This window comes from Rutidosis leptorrhynchoides, chromosome 7 (assembly GCF_046630445.1).
Source record: "Rutidosis leptorrhynchoides isolate AG116_Rl617_1_P2 chromosome 7, CSIRO_AGI_Rlap_v1, whole genome shotgun sequence".
Classification (NCBI taxonomy): domain Eukaryota; kingdom Viridiplantae; phylum Streptophyta; class Magnoliopsida; order Asterales; family Asteraceae; genus Rutidosis; species Rutidosis leptorrhynchoides.
The window spans coordinates 187,932,409-187,949,525 of NC_092339.1; positions in this window are offsets into that span (position 1 = coordinate 187,932,409).

Below are 17,117 nucleotides of genomic sequence, written 5' to 3' on the forward strand. Positions count from 1 at the left end.
CGTTGCCATTGATTATGTATCTAAATGGGCGGAAGCACAAGCTCTCCCAACTAACGATGCACGAGTTGTAGTCAACTTTTTAAAACGTCTTTTTGCAAGGTTTGGAACACCGAAAGCTTTAATAAGTGATCGGGGAACTCATTTTTGTAATAATCAACTTGAGAAAGTTCTCAAAAGATATGGAGTAACTCATAAAATCTCCACCGCATATCATCCATAGACAAGTGGACAAGTTGAAAATACCAACCGAGCTTTAAAACGTATTCTAGAGAAAACCGTAGGATCAAATCCGAAGGAATGGTCCATAAAATTGGAGGATGCACTCTGGGCTTTTAGAACAGCCTACAAAACTCCAATTGGAACCACACCTTTTAGACTCGTTTATGGAAAAGCATGTCATCTTCAAGTAGAAATTGAACACAAAGCATTTTGGGCTTTGAAGACATGTAATCTTGATTTACATGAAGCTGGACGTCTACGGTTAAGTCAATTAAACGAATTAGAAGAATTAAGACATGAAGCATACGAAAATTCGTTAATCTATAAGGAAAGAACGAAGAAATGGCATGATAAAAGAATCAGAAGTTCAAAAGAATTTAAAGAAGGAGACAAAGTTCTTCTTTTCAATTCACGATTCAAGCTATTTCCTGGAAAATTGAAATCAAGATGGTCTGGACCATTTATAGTCAAAAGAGTTTTCCCATACGGAACAGTAGAGTTAATAAATTCAAATGGGATTGAATTTAAAGTTAATGGTCACAGAGTTAAACACTACATAGATAGTCCGATGGAAGTCAACAACGAAGTTAATCACAATTTCGATACCACAGCTAACTAAGTGTGGGGAGAATCAAGTCTTTAAAGGATAATATGTATTTCTGTTAGAGTTAGATTTTCTGTTTTCGTGTAGTTCTCGAAAATGGAACCCGAATGGTCTTTCCCTAGCAGACCCTAAAGAACTAGTCTTCTCCCCCCATTCTGAATTTTTATTTTTTTTAGGTTTTTATGAAATGAAGACTTCCTGTGAATTAAACCATGGTCTAATGCTACACGCTTTGATCACTAAACGTAATAATGACACACTTCCAAGTGAAATAGTATCATTAATCAGAGGTAAATTGGACGGAGTAAGAAAAGAATCCAGATGCGAAGATAATAAGTTACAATTTGGTAAAGGAAAATCAAAATCCGCAGCGAAAAGAAGAGAACGACACCTTGAAAAATGTCACAAATGCAGAAAATGGTCACACGAAGGTAAATGTTCAAATAATCAAACCTATTCAAACACCGAATTTGTTACTTTATGCAGAGATGGACCGTTCATATGTTTAGAAGAAAAAACATTAAATGCTCGAGGTTACGCCTATGTAGCCATGGAAAACCAATTAGTCCGACTATCTTATGAGTGGACTAGAGCATATCATTAAGAAATATATTTCACAGGTAAGTTTGTACAGTTTTCATTTTTTATTTTTATTTTTATTTTTAACCTTTTGATAATAAACGCTAATTTGTACGCTATAAAGTATTAAATTGGTATTCGATGAAATTAGGTCTTGCGACCGAAATTATTGATATAATACAAAAATTTATTACATCACTGCGAAATTTAACGTTTATTCTTAAGGTATAAATATCTTTAATCAATCAACCCAAAATATTTTAAAAATTCGTCATGAGTTAAATTAGGTCATGGAACCGAAATTACTTTACCGAAAAGAGGGGCGCATATTTTTAATAATATTTGATTGATTAAAGTGGGATAAAAGCCAAAAAGATTTTTAATTTTATTTTTAATTTGTTTTTAAAATTAATATTAAAATAATATTGTAAACTTGTTAAAATTAAATCAATATATTTAATATTGTAAATATTTGAAAAATTAATATTTTTAATATAAGTTTGTATGTATAAAAACAAAAATATAATTTAAGTTTGGTGTGAATTTTTAATTTTATGCATTTTAAATTTAAGTTTGGTGTGAATTTAAAAACAAAAATTTACTTTATTTCGCTAAGTTAAAAATATGATTTTTAAAATTCGTCGTGGGTTGAAGACTAGGTCGTTGAACCGAAATTGCTTTACCCAAGGGAGGGACGAGAACTTTTATTATCATTATTTTTAATCTTATTGGATTAAAGTATGCCAAAAACATTAAAAAACCCAAAAATCTTTGCTTTTAAAACTGCGCTTTAAATAGACAAATTTTAAAATTTTGTCGAGGTACGGACTAGGACATCGATCCGAAACGACCTCGTTCTAAATAACAAGGGAAACAAATTTTTAAAATTAATTAATATTCGTTTTATAAGTTAAAGATTTAGAAGAAAAAAAAAAATTAAACACCGCGACTCGTGGAGTTTAAAAGGGAGGAATACCGCGACTCGCGGAGGATGAAAAATCCAAAAAAAAATAAAACGCAGAACAGATCAGTCAACACACTCCACACCCACAAAAACTGCGAAAATACACACGAAAACACATCACAAATTCGTATTTTTTCACCATTTTTCATCAAATCTTTCACAAAATCATGTTGAGAAGGATGCTATCAAGGAATTATGTAGCGACCCGACCAAATCATGTTTGACGGCACCGACTACTTAGGTCCCGTTCCTTGGTCATAAGTCTTTATCATGACGTTTGACCAAAATATGTCGCATTTATTTCATAAGTAAAAGGATGTTTCAAGTTTACAAATGTAGTTCAAAAGACTAGTTACATTACAATGTTTAACGTACGAATGAAACCTATGCGACACAATTTAAAGTAGTCTAAAGACGCTCCAACTATGCATGTATACTCGACATCCAAGCAAGTATCAAAAAGAGTGCGGAAGCTTGTATCAAGTAGCTTTCAAGGACCTGCGAAAACATATAGAAAACTGTCAACGAAAACGTTGGTGAAATCATAGGTGTTTTAGTAAACGTTGCATTTGAACCACAAGATTTAATATAATATGATTATCTAAATCATTTGCATTCCAAAGTTGTTATTTGTTTCGCGGGCACCCAATTATCAAACTTAACTGTTTTGCACCCTTTGCGTAGTGTTAGAACATACACTAGACCTGGAAATACATTTCATCCGCTAACGGTAGCGAACCGTCCGAATGAGGCTCGTCAAGCCCATGTGATCACATAATATAAGTTCACGTTTACACCCTGCAAGTGTAACTAATGATAATTGAATTGAGGATTTTCGTTCAAACCCGTACGTGGAATGTTCGTTTTCGTACTTGTGTTCAATGTATAAAAGTATGATACGTATATGTTTCTCATCCCATAGTTTAAAGCATAAAAGTTGTTTGAAAGATGGGACTATGATCTCACCTTGAGTGCACGTATGAAAAGTACTTCACAAAGTAACGTGTGCGAAGAATAATGCTAGTCTTGACCTAAACAAATAGGTCATATCAATAACGGTAAACACGATAGGTCAAAGATGTTCAATTAGTCCTATGGCTCGTTACGACTCGATTATGTAGCATGTGAAATCAAATTGTCAAGTTCCATGCAAGATACAAGTATAGAAACAAGTTAGGAAGGTTGCATAATCATTTGGTTAAGTTTGACAAAAAGTCAAACTTTGGTCGGTCAAAGTCAATGAAAAAGTCAACACGTTCGGGTCGGGTCCCGAACTATTTTTCTGAGGTTTTTAATCATATATGAGCATGTTAGAACAAGTTACATGTGAATCGGAGGTGCGTAGCATAGCAAACATTATTCAAAAATCGACAAAGTTGGACAGACCACTTTGGCGCGTCGCGCGGGTATATGGCGCGCCGCGCCATTACCTGTGCAGAGAATTCTGGCAGTTTTTAAGTTTTATGCACGAACCTAACTTCAACCAATCACCATTTATGACCCGAAAACAACCAAAGCATGTATCTTATATCATCGAAAAGGTATTTTGACAAGGAAAACAACTAAACACATTTCATCCATCACATTTACTTTTACAACAACCAAAATCACATTCAAAGTTCCTCATTAAATGCACTCAAGTTCATAAATGAAATTCGATGATTCGGCAACCAATTTATATGAATGATATGCCGTTTCGAAGGTGATCAAGCATACAATACAACCTAACACTTACAAATAACATTTCATGTCATTCAAAGCATCAAAAGTTCATTTCAAGTTCATCAAACCCTAACCCAAATCCACCAAAACCAATAATCAAGTTTATGAAGTTTTCGAAAACAACCTACACATCAAATTGAAGCTAGTGCTACTAGTAATACATTTAATACTTGCACTTTACCATAACAACAACATTTAAGCAACCAAATTACCAAATCAAACACACCAAAGTTCATATTTAAGCTAGTTACTTCAAATAACGAAATCGAGCATATAAATCATAAAATCATGTTAGACTTGAGCCATAGACACTAATTAACAACTTTATAAGTTAAAAACATCAAGAACACAAAATCTAGTGATTTTAGAAAGTTACCCAAACTTGATGAAATCGATATGGAATCGAAGAGGAAGATGAGAGGATTCCGAATATGCAATTTGTTTAGATGGATGCTTGCTCGATTTGATTTGGATGATGAATCCTTGAAGAGGTGTTTGAGAGATTTGGTGAAAGTATTAGAGAAAATGGAAAAAGAAAAGGAATTAATGAATGGATGAGAGTGAAGGGTTGACTAGTTGACCTAGTCACCTCTTTGCTCTCTTGGCAACAATGGTCCCTCTAGTTCGGTTGCGGGTGCGTGAATTACCTAAACGAGATTTTAAAACGCGTATTAACCGGAGATGTTATAAACATATAACGGGATTTAAATAGTTAAACGAAAAAGTAAACGGAAAAAGGCGGGATGTTACATTACCTACTCCTTAAAAGAAATTTCGTCCCGAAATTTAAGTAGGCGTAGTAGTTGTTGTTTCTTCCTCGGGATCTTGCGTTTCCGGAGCCGGGAATAAATGAGGGTATTTCTTTTGCATTTGATCTTGCCTTTCCCAAGTAAACTCGGGTCCCCTTTTGGCATTCCAACGGACTTTAACAATCGGAATTCGGCTTTGTTTCAATGTCTTGACGGAGGTGTCCACAATTTCAACCGGTTCCTCCACAAAATGAAGTTTGTCATCAATAGTAAGTTCCTAGAGAGGGATGACGATATCGGGTTCGTCAAGACACTTTTTCAAGTTAGATACATGGAAGGTAGGATGAACGGAGTTCAATTGAGGCGGAAGATCTAAACGATAAGCAACGGTTCCAATACGCTCCAAGATTTCGAAAGGACCAATATACCGCGGATTTAGCTTCCCGCATTTCCCAAAACGGATTACACATTTCCAAGGTGCGACTTTTAACATGACGCGGTCACCGACTTGAAATTCAAGGTCGTTGCGTCTTTTGTCGGTATAGCACTTTTGACGACTCCGGGCCGTCCGAAGCCTATCTCGGATTTGAACGATCTTTTCGGTGGTTTCGTGAATGAGTTCGGGTCCGGTGATTTGTACGTCGCCTACTTCGGCCCAGCAAAGAGGAGAACGGTATTTTCGGCCATATAATGCTTCGAATGGGGCGGCTTTTATACTCGCGTGATAACTATTATTGTAAGAGAACTCGGTGATAGGTAAGTGCTTGTCCCAAGCTTTTCCAAAATCAACCACGCAAGATCGTAACATGTCCTCTAAGGTTTGAATTGTACGTTCGCTTTGTCCAGCGGTTTGAGGATGATATGCGGTGCTCATGTCTAAACGCGTTCCCAACGTTTCTTGCAAGGTACGCCAAAAACTAGAAACAAAACGGCCATCTCGGTCGGAGATAATCGATAAAGGTACACCGTGTCGAGCTACGATCTACTTTATGTAAAGTTGTGCAAGTTTCTCCATTTTGTCGGTTTCTTTCATAGCGAGAAAGTGTGCGGATTTGGTGAGACGGTCAACAATAACCCAAATGGTATCATAACCGCCTGTCGTTTTTGGTAACTTGGTGATGAAGTCCATCGTTATTCTTTCCCACTTCCATTGCGGGATTTCGGGTTGTTAAAGTAACCCGGACGGTCTTTGGTGTTCGGCTTTGACTTTGGAACATGTCAAACACTTGGCAACATAAGTAGCTACGTCCCTTTTGATGTTCGGCCACCAATATAGTTGTTTAAGGTCGTGGTACATCTTATTGGCACAGGGGTGAATCGAGTATCGCGACTTATGGGCTTCATCTAAAATAAGGCTTCGTAGGTCCCCATAACTAGGCACCCAAATCCTTCCGGCGAAATATCGGAGTCCGGTCTCTCTAATTTCGAATCGAGAGATGAGAATGTTCAAGAGCTCGTGTGAAACGTTTTCATCCTTGAGATCCTCATCTTGGGCTACCCGAATTTGGCTATTAAGGTTGGTGTGGATGGTGATGTTTAAGGCTCGGACACGAAGAGGCACCGCTCTTTCTTTTCGACTTAAGGCATCGGCTACTACATTTGCCTTCCCGTGATGGTAACGAAGCTCGCAATCGTAATCGTTTAAGGTTTCAATCTACCTTCGTTGTCTCATGTTTAGTTGCTTTTGGTCGAAGATGTGTTGGAGACTTTTGTGATCGATAAAGATAGTACTCTTGGTTCCATAAAGATAGTGTCTCCAAATTTTAAGTGCAAAGACAACGGCTCCGAGTTCGAGATCATGTGTCGGGTAGTTTCGTTCATGAATTTTGAGTTGTCGAGAAGCATAAGAAATGACTTTCGTTCATTGCATCAGCACACACCTAAAACCATGTTTCGAGGCGTCGCAATACACAACAAAATCGTCATTGCCTTCGGGAAGTGACAAGATAGGTGTGGTGGTTAGCTGAAATGTCCCATTCTTATTGATTAAAAACGTTCCATATTAATTGATTTCGTTACGAGGTTTTGACCTCTATATGAGACGTTTTTCAAAGACTGCATTCATTTTAAAACAAACCATAACCTTTATTTCATCAATAAAGGTTTAAAAAGCTTTACATAGATTATCAAATAATGATAATCTAAAATATCCTGTTTACACACGACCATTACATAATGGTTTACAATACAAATATGTTACAACAAAATAAGTTTCTTGAATGCAGTTTTTACACAATATCATACAAGCATGGACTCCAAATCTCGTCTTTATTTAAGTATGCGACAGCGGAAGCTCTTAATAATCACCTGAGAATAAACATGCTTAAAACGTCAACAAAAATGTTGGTGAGTTATAGGTTTAACCTATATATATCAAATCATAATAATAGACCACAAGATTTCATATTTCAATACACATCCCATACATAGAGATAAAAATCATTCATATGGTGAACACCTGGTAACCGACATTAACAAGATGCATATATAAGAATATCCCCATCATTCCGGGACACCCTTCGGATATGATATAAATTTCGAAGTACTAAAGCATCCGGTACTTTGGATGGGGTTTGTTAGGCCCAATAGATCTATCTTTAGGATTCGCGTCAATTAGGGTGTCTGTTCCCTAATTCTTAGATTACCAGACTTAATAAAAAGGGGCATATTCGATTTCGATAATTCAACCATAGAATGTAGTTTCACGTACTTGTGTCTATTTTGTAAATCATTTATAAAACCTGCATGTATTCTCATCCCAAAAATATTAGATTTTAAAAGTGGGACTATAACTCACTTTCACAGATTTTTACTTCGTCGGGAAGTAAGACTTGGCCACTGGTTGATTCACGAACCTATAACAATATATACATATATATCAAAGTATGTTCAAAATATATTTACAACACTTTTAATATATTTTGATGTTTTAATTTATTAAGTCAGATGTCCTCGTTAGTAACCTAAAACTAGTTGTCCACAGTTAGATGTACAGAAATAAATCGATAAATATTATCTTGAATCAATCCACGACCCAGTGTATACGTATCTCAGTATTGATCACAACTCAAACTATATATATTTTGGAATCAACCTCAACCCTGTATAGCTAACTCCAACATTCACATATAGAGTGTCTATGGTTGTTCCGAAATATATATAGATGTGTCGACATGATAGGTCGAAACATTGTATACGTGTCTATGGTATCTCAAGATTACATAATATATAATACAAGTTGATTAAGTTATGGTTGGAATAGATTTGTTACCAATTTTCACGTAGCTAAAATGAGAAAAATTATTCAATCTTGTTTTACCCATAACTTCTTCATTTTAAATCCGTTTTGAGTGAATCAAATTGCTATGGTTTCATATTGAACTCTATTTTATGAATCTAAATAGAAAAAGTATAGGTTTATAGTCGGAAAAATAAGTTACAAGTCATTTTTGTAAAGGTAGTCATTTCAGTCGAAAGAACGACGTCTAGATGACCATTTTAGAAAACATACTTCCACTTTGAGTTTAACCATAATTTTTGGATATAGTTTCATGTTCATAATAAAAATCATTTTCTCAGAATAAAAACTTTTAAATCAAAGTTTATCATAGTTTTTAATTAACTAACCCAAAACAGCCCGCGGTGTTACTACGACGGCGTAAATCCGGTTTTACGGTGTTTTTCGTGTTTCCAGGTTTTAAATCATTAAGTTAGCATATCATATAGATATAGAACATGTGTTTAGTTGATTTTAAAAGTCAAGTTATAAGGATTAACTTTTGTTTGCGAACAAGTTTAGAATTAACTAAACAATGTTCTAGTGATTACAAGTTTAAACCTTCGAATAAGATAGCTTTATATGTATGAATCGAATGATGTTATGAACATCATTACTACCTTAAGTTCCTTGGATAAACCTACTGGAAAAGAGAAAAATGGATATAGCTTCAACGGATCCTTGGATGGCTCGAAGTTCTTGAAGCAGAATCATGACACGAAAACAAGTTCAAGTAAGATCATCACTTGAAATAAGATTGTTATAGTTATAGAAATTGGACCAAAGTTTGAATATGATTATTACCTTGTATTAGAATGATAACCTACTGTAAGAAACAAAGATTTCTTGAGGTTGGATGATCACCTTACAAGATTGGAAGTGAGCTAGCAAACTTGAAAGTATTCTTGATTTTATGTAACTAGAACTTGTAGAATATATGAAGAACACTTAGAACTTGAAGATAGAACTTAAGAGAGATCAATTAGATGAAGAAAATATTGAAGAATGAAAGTGTTTGTAGGTGTTTTTGGTCATTGGTTTATGGATTAGATATAAAGGATATGTAATTTTGTTTTCATGTAAATAAGTCATGAATGATTACTCATATTTTTGTAATTTTATGAGATATTTCATGCTAGTTGCCAAATGATGGTTCCCACATGTGTTAGGTGACTCACATGGGCTGCTAAGAGCTGATCATTGGAGTGTATATACCAATAGTACATACATCTAAAAGCTGTGTATTGTACGAGTACAAATACGGGTGCATACGAGTAGAATTTTTGATGAAACTGAACGAGGATGTAATTGTAAGCATTTTTGTTAAGTAGAAGTATTTTGATAAGTGTATTGAAGTCTTTCAAAAGTGTATAAATACATATTAAAACACTACATGTATATACATTTTAACTGAGTCGTTAAGTCATCGTTAGTCGTTACATGTAAGTGTTGTTTTGAAACCTTTAAGTTAACAATCTTGTTAAATGTTGTTAACCCAATGTTTATAATATCAAATGAGATTTTAAATTATTATATTATCATGATATTATCATGTATGAATATCTCTTAATATGATATATATACATTAAATGTCTTTACAAAGATAATCGTTACATATATGTCTCGTTTAAAAATCATTAAGTTAGTAGTCTTGTTTTTACATATGTAGTTCATTGTTAATATACTTAATGATATTTTTACTTATCATAGTATCATGTTAACTATATATATATATATATATATATATATATATATATATATATATATATATATATATATATATATATATATATATATATATATATATATATATATATATATATATATATATATATATATATATATATATATATATATCCATATATATGTCATCATATAGTTTTTACAAGTTTTAACGTTCGTGAATCACCGGTCAACTTGGGTGGTCAATTGTCTATATGAAACATATTTCAATTAATCAAGTCTTAACAAGTTTGATTGCTTAATATGTTGGAAACATTTAATCATGTAAATATCAATCTCAATTAATATATATAAACATGGAAAAGTTCGGGTCACTACAGTACCTACCCGTTAAATAAATTTCGTCCCAAAATTTTAAGCTGTTGAAGGTGTTGACGAATCTTCTGGAAATAGATGCGGGTATTTCTTCTTCATCTGATCTTCACACTCCCAGGTGAACTCGGGTCCTCTAAGAGCATTCCATCGAACCTTAACAATTGGTATCTTGTTTTGCTTAAGTCTTTTAACCTCACGATCCATTATTTCGACGGGTTCTTCGATGAATTGAAGTTTTTCGTTGATTTGGATTTCATCTAACGGAATAGTGAGATCTTCTTTAGCAAAACATTACTTCAAATTCGAGACGTGGAAAGTGTTATGTACAGCCGCGAGTTGTTGAGGTAACTCAAGTCGGTAAGCTACTGGTCCGACACGATCAATAATCTTGAATGGTCCAATATACCTTGGATTTAATTTCCCTCGTTTACCAAATCGAACAACGCCTTTCCAAGGTGCAACTTTAAGCATGACCATCTCTCCAATTTCAAATTCTATATCTTTTCTTTTAATGTCAGCGTAGCTCTTTTGTCGACTTTGGGCGGTTTTCAACCGTTGTTGAATTTGGATGATCTTCTCGGTAGTTTCTTGTATAATCTCCGGACCCGTAATCTGTCTATCCCCCACTTCACTCCAACAAATCGGAGACCTGCACTTTCTACCATAAAGTGCTTCAAACGGCGCCATCTCAATGCTTGAATGGTAGCTGTTGTTGTAGGAAAATTCTGCTAACGGTAGATGTCGATCCCAACTGTTTTCGAAATCAATAACACATGCTCGTAGCATGTCTTGAAGCGTTTGTATCGTCCTTTCGCTCTGCCCATCAGTTTGTGGATGATAGGCAGTACTCATGTCTAGACGAGTTCCTAATGCTTGCTGTAATGTCTGCCAGAATCTTGAAATAAATCTGCCATCCCTATCAGAGATAATAGAGATTGGTATTCCATGTCTGGAGACGACTTTCTTCAAATACAGTCGTGCTAACTTCTCCATCTTGTCATCTTCTCTTATTGGCAGGAAGTGTGCTGATTTGGTGAGACGATCAACTATTACCCAAATAGTATCAAAACCACTTGCAGTCCTTGGCAATTTAGTGATGAAATCCATGGTAATGTTTTCCCATTTCCATTTTGGGATTTCGGGTTGTTGAAGTAGACCTGATGGTTTCTGATGCTCAGCTTTGACCTTAGAACACGTCAAACATTCTCCTACGTATTTAGCAACATCGGCTTTCATACCCGGCCACCAAAAATGTTTCTTGAGATCCTTGTACATCTTCCCCGCTCCAGGATGTATTGAGTATCTGGTTTTATGAGCTTCTCTAAGTACCATTTCTCTCATATCTCCAAATTCTGGTACCCAAATCCTTTCAGCCCTATACCGGGTTCCGTCATCCCGAATATTAAGATGCTTCTCCGATCCTTTGGGTATTTCATCCTTTAAATTTCCCTCTTTTAAAACTCCTTGTTGTGCCTCCTTTATTTGAGTAGTAAGGTTATTATGAATCATTATATTCATAGATTTTACTCGAATGGGTTCTCTGTCCTTCCTGCTCAAGGCATCGGCTACCACATTTGCCTTCCCCGGGTGGTAACGAATCTCAAAGTCGTAATCATTCAATAATTCAATCCACCTACGCTGCCTCATATTCAGTTGTTTCTGATTAAATATGTGTTGAAGACTTTTGTGGTCGGTATATATAATACTTTTGACCCCATGTAAGTAGTGCCTCCAAGTCTTTAATGCAAAAACAACCGCGCCTAATTCCAAATCATGCGTCGTATAATTTTGTTCGTGAATCTTCAATTGTCTAGACGCATAAGCAATCACCTTCGTTCGTTGCATTAATACACAACCGAGACCTTGCTTTGATGCGTCACAATAAATCACAAAATCATCATTCCCTTCAGGCAATGACAATATAGGTGCCGTAGTTAGCTTTTTCTTCAATAACTGAAACGCTTTCTCTTGTTCATCATTCCATTCAAATTTCTTCCCTTTATGCGTTAATGTAGTCAAGGGTTTTGCTATTCTGGAAAAGTCTTGGATGAACCTTCTGTAGTAACCAGCTAGTCCTAAAACTGGCGTATGTGTTTCGGAGTTTTTGGGGTTTCCCACTTTTCAACAGTTTCTATCTTTGCCGGATCCACCTTAATACCTTCTTTGTTCACTATGTGACCGAGGAATTGAACTTCTTCCAACCAAAATGCACACTTTGAAAACTTAGCGTACAATTCTTCATTCCTCAATACTTTTAACACCTTTCTCAAATGTTCACCGTGTTCTTGGTCATTCTTTGAGTAAATAAGTATGTCATCAATGAAAACAATGACAAACTTGTCAAGTTATGGTCCACACACTCGGTTCATAAGGTCCATGAACACAGCTGGTGCATTAGTTAAACCAAACGGCATGACCATAAACTCGTAATGACCGTAACGTGTTCTGAAAGCAGTCTTTGGAATATCATCTTCTTTCACCCGCATTTGATGATACCCGGAACGTAAGTCAATCTTTGAATAAACAGACGAGCCTTGTAGTTGATCAAATAAGTCGTCGATTCTCGGTAGTGGGTAGCGGTTCTTGATGGTAAGTTTGTTCAACTCTCGGTAGTCGATACACAACCTGAATGTACCATCTTTCTTCTTGACAAACAAAACAGGAGCTCCCCACGGTGATGTGCTTGGTCGAATGAAACCACGCTCTAAAAGTTCTTGTAATTGGCTTTGCAGTTCTTTCATCTCGCTGGGTACGAGTCTGTAAGGAGCACGAGCTATTGGTGCAGCTCCTAGTACAAGATCTATTTGAAATTCAACGGATCGATGTGGGGGTAATCCCGGTAATTCTTTCGGAAATACATCGGGAAATTCTTTTGCAATGGGAACATCATTGATGCTCTTTTCTTCAGTTTGTACTTTCTCGACGTGTGCTAGAACAGCATAGCAACCTTTTCTTATTAGTTTTTGTGCCTTCAAATTACTAATAAGATGTAGCTTCGTGTTGCCCTTTTCTCCGTACACCATTAAGGGTTTTCGTTTTTCTCGTATAATGCGAATTGCATTTTTGTAACAAACGATCTCTGCTTTCACTTCTTTCAACCAGTCCATACCGATTATCACATCAAAACTCCCTAACTCTACTGGTATCAAATCAATCTTAAATGTTTTGCTAACCAGTTTAATTTCTCGATTCCGACATATATTATCTGCTGAAATTAATTTACCATTTGCTAATTCGAGTAAAAATTTACTATCCAAAGGCGTCAATGGACAACTTAATTTAGCACAAAAATCTCTACTCATATAGCTTCTATCCGCACCCGAATCAAATAAAACGTAAGCAGATTTATTGTCAATAAGAAACGTACCCGTAACAAGCTCCGGGTCTTCCTGTGCCTCTGCCGCATTAATATTGAAAACTCTTCCGCGGCCTTGTCCATTCGTGTTCTCCTGGTTCGGGCAATTTCTAATAATGTGGCCCGGTTTTCCACATTTATAATAAACAACATTGGCATAACTTGCTCCGACACTACTTACTCTGCCATTACTCGTTCCGACACCATTTGTTCCTTTCGTTCTATTAACCCCTGGTCCGTAGACCTCACACTTCGCTGCGCTATGACCATTTCTTTTACACTTGTTGCAAAATTTGGTGCAGAACCCCGAGTGATACTTTTCACACCTTTGGCATAGCTGCTTCTGATTGTTGTTGTTGTTGCGGTTATTATTGTTGTTGGGATGATTGTTGTAGTTGCTGTTGTTGTTGTTGTTGTTGTTGTTGTTGTTGTTGTTGTTGTTGTTGTTGTTGGGCCGTTTGTTGTAGTTGCGATTGATGTTGCGATTGTTGGGATAATTGTTGCGATTATTGTTGTAATTGCTGTTGTTGTTGTATTGGTGATTCTTATCACAGTTTTCCTCCCACTTTCTTTTGACTTGCTTCACATTGGCCTCTTCAGCAGTCTGTTCTTTAATTCTTTCTTCAATCTGGTTCACTAGTTTGTGAGCCATTCTACATGCCTGTTGTATGAAGGCGGGCTCGTGTGAACTTATATCTTCTTGGATTCTTTCCGGTAATCCTTTCACAAATGCGTCGATCTTCTCTTCCTCATCTTCGAATGCTCCCGGACACAATAGGCACAATTCTGTGAATCATCTTTCGTACGTGGTAATATCAAATCCTTGGGTTCGTAACCCTCTAAGTTCTGTCTTGAGCTTATTGATCTCGGTTCTGGGACGGTACTTCTCGTTCATCAAGTGCTTGAATGTTGACCATGGTAGTGCGTACGCATCGTCTTGTCCCACTTGCTCTAGATAGGTATTCCACCATGTTAACGTAGAACCTGTGAAGGTATGCGTAGCGTACTTCACTTTGTCCTCTTCAGTACACTTACTTATGGCAAACACCAATTCGACCTTCTCGGTCCACCGTTTCAATCCGATCGGTCCTTCGGTTCCATCAAATTCCAAAGGTTTGCAGGCAGTGAATTCTTTGTAGGTGTATCCTACACGATTTCCTGTACTGCTAGATCCAAGGTTATTGTTGGTATGTAGCGCAGCCTGTACTGCGGCTATGTTTGAAGCTAGAAAAGTACGGAATTCCTCTTCATTCATATTCACGGTGTGTCGAGTAGTCGGTGCCATTTCCTTCAAAATAGTCAAATGGAACAAGTTAATCATACAGAATATTAAGAGTAGTTAATAGTATTTCGTAGCATAATATGAACTCATTTATAAAAGCTTTTTCTTCATATTAGCGTTTTATAAGTTTAAATTCGGGTAGTACCTACCCGTTAAGTTCATACTTAGTAGCTAATATACAATTCAACTACTACAATTCTATATGAAAAACTGATTATAATAATATTTCGCGTTCAAACTTTTACACAATATTTTACAAACTTACAATACCGCTTATTTTAGATATAGCATGAAATATAGCACACAATAAATTTGATACAAGATGGTTGTGAAGATAATTCTAGCTAGTACACAAGTCATTCAGCAAAGGCAATAAAGACACGTAATTCATACGTCCAGAAACAAGTCATGCATTCTGGTTTTACTAGGATTACTTCCCATCCTTGGTCTTGTGGAACATAACCGTTATGGCCGTTGATAAGACAGCGTGTTGTAACGTTGTCAAAGGGACGAGGGTTACGTAATGTCCAACAGTCCCGTAACAATCTAAAAACCTCATTTCTTACCCCAATTACCGACTCCGTCACTTGTGGGAACGTTTTGTTTAATAGTTGTAGCCCGATGTTCTTGTTCTCACTTTGGTGAGAAGCGAACATTACTAATCCGTAAGCATAACATGCTTCTTTATGTTGCATGTTAGCCGCTTTTTCTAAATCACGAAGTCCAATATTCGGATATATTGAGTCAAAATAATTTCTTAACCCATTGCGTAAAATAGCATTTGTGTTCCCCGCAATATATGCGTCAAAGTAAACACATCGTAACTTATGGATTTCCCAATGTGATATCCCCCATCTTTCGAACGAAAGCCTTTTATAAACCAAGGCATTCTTGGAACGTTCTTCGAATGTCTTACAAACTGATCTCGCCTTAAATAGTTGTGTCGAAGAATTCTGACCGACCCTAGACAAGATTTCATCAATCATGTCTCCGGGTAGGTCTCTTAAAATATTGGGTTGTCTATCCATTTTGTGTTTTTATACTATAAAATAGACAAGAGTTAGATTCATAAAAAAAATACTTATTAATACAAGCAATTTTTACATATATCATAAAGCATAAGCACACTATATTACATATATTACACCACACGAATACAACTATCTTATTCCGACTCGCTTGTTTCTTCTTCTTCGGTTTTGGTTCGTTTTGCCAAGTTTCTAGGGATATATGATGTTCCCATAATACGAGCCGTCGTTTTCCACATTGGTTTAGAAAAACCTGGTGGTTTAGAGGTTCCTGGGTCATTGTTACAACTTAAGGACTTCGGGGGTTGACGATACATATAAAGTTCATCGGGGTTGGAATTAGATTTCTCTATTTTTATGCCCTTTCCCTTATTATTTTCTTTTGCCTTTTTAAATTCAGTTGGGGTAATTTCTATAACATCATCGGAATTCTCGTCGGAATCCGATTCATCGGAGAATTGGTAATCCTCCCAATATTTTGCTTCCTTGGCGGAAACACCATTGACCATAATTAACCTTGGTCGGTTGGTTGAGGATTTTCTTTTACTTAACCGTTTTATTATTTCCCCCACCGGTTCTATTTCTTCATCCGGTTCCGATTCTTCTTCCGGTTCCGATTCTTCTTTCGGTTCCGACTCTTCTTCCGGTTCCTCTTCGGGAACTTGTGAATCAGTCCACGAATCATTCCAATTTACATTTGACTCTTCATTATTATTAGGTGAGTCAATGGGACTTGTTCTAGAGGTAGACATCTATCACATAATATCAAACGCGTTAAGAGATTAATATATCACATAATATTCACATGTTAAAAATATATAGTTTCCAACAAAATTTGTTAAGCAATCATTTTTCAAGTAAACACGGTCGAAGTCCAGACTCACTAATGCATCCTAACAAACTCGATAAGACAAACTAATGCAAAATTCTGGTTCTCTAAGACCAACGCTCGGATACCAACTGAAATGTCCCGTTCTTATTGATTAAAAACGTTCCATATTAATTGATTTCGTTGCGAGGTTTTGACCTCTATATGAGACGTTTTTCAAAGACTGCATTCATTTTAAAACAAACCATAACCTTTATTTCATCAATAAAAGTTTAAAAAGCTTTACGTAGATTATCAAATAATGATAATCTAAAATATCCTGTTTACACACGACCATTACATAATGGTTTACAATACAAATATGTTACAACAAAATAAGTTTCTTGAATGCAGTTTTTACACAATATCATACAAGCATGGACTCTAAATCTCGTCCTTATTTAAGTATGCG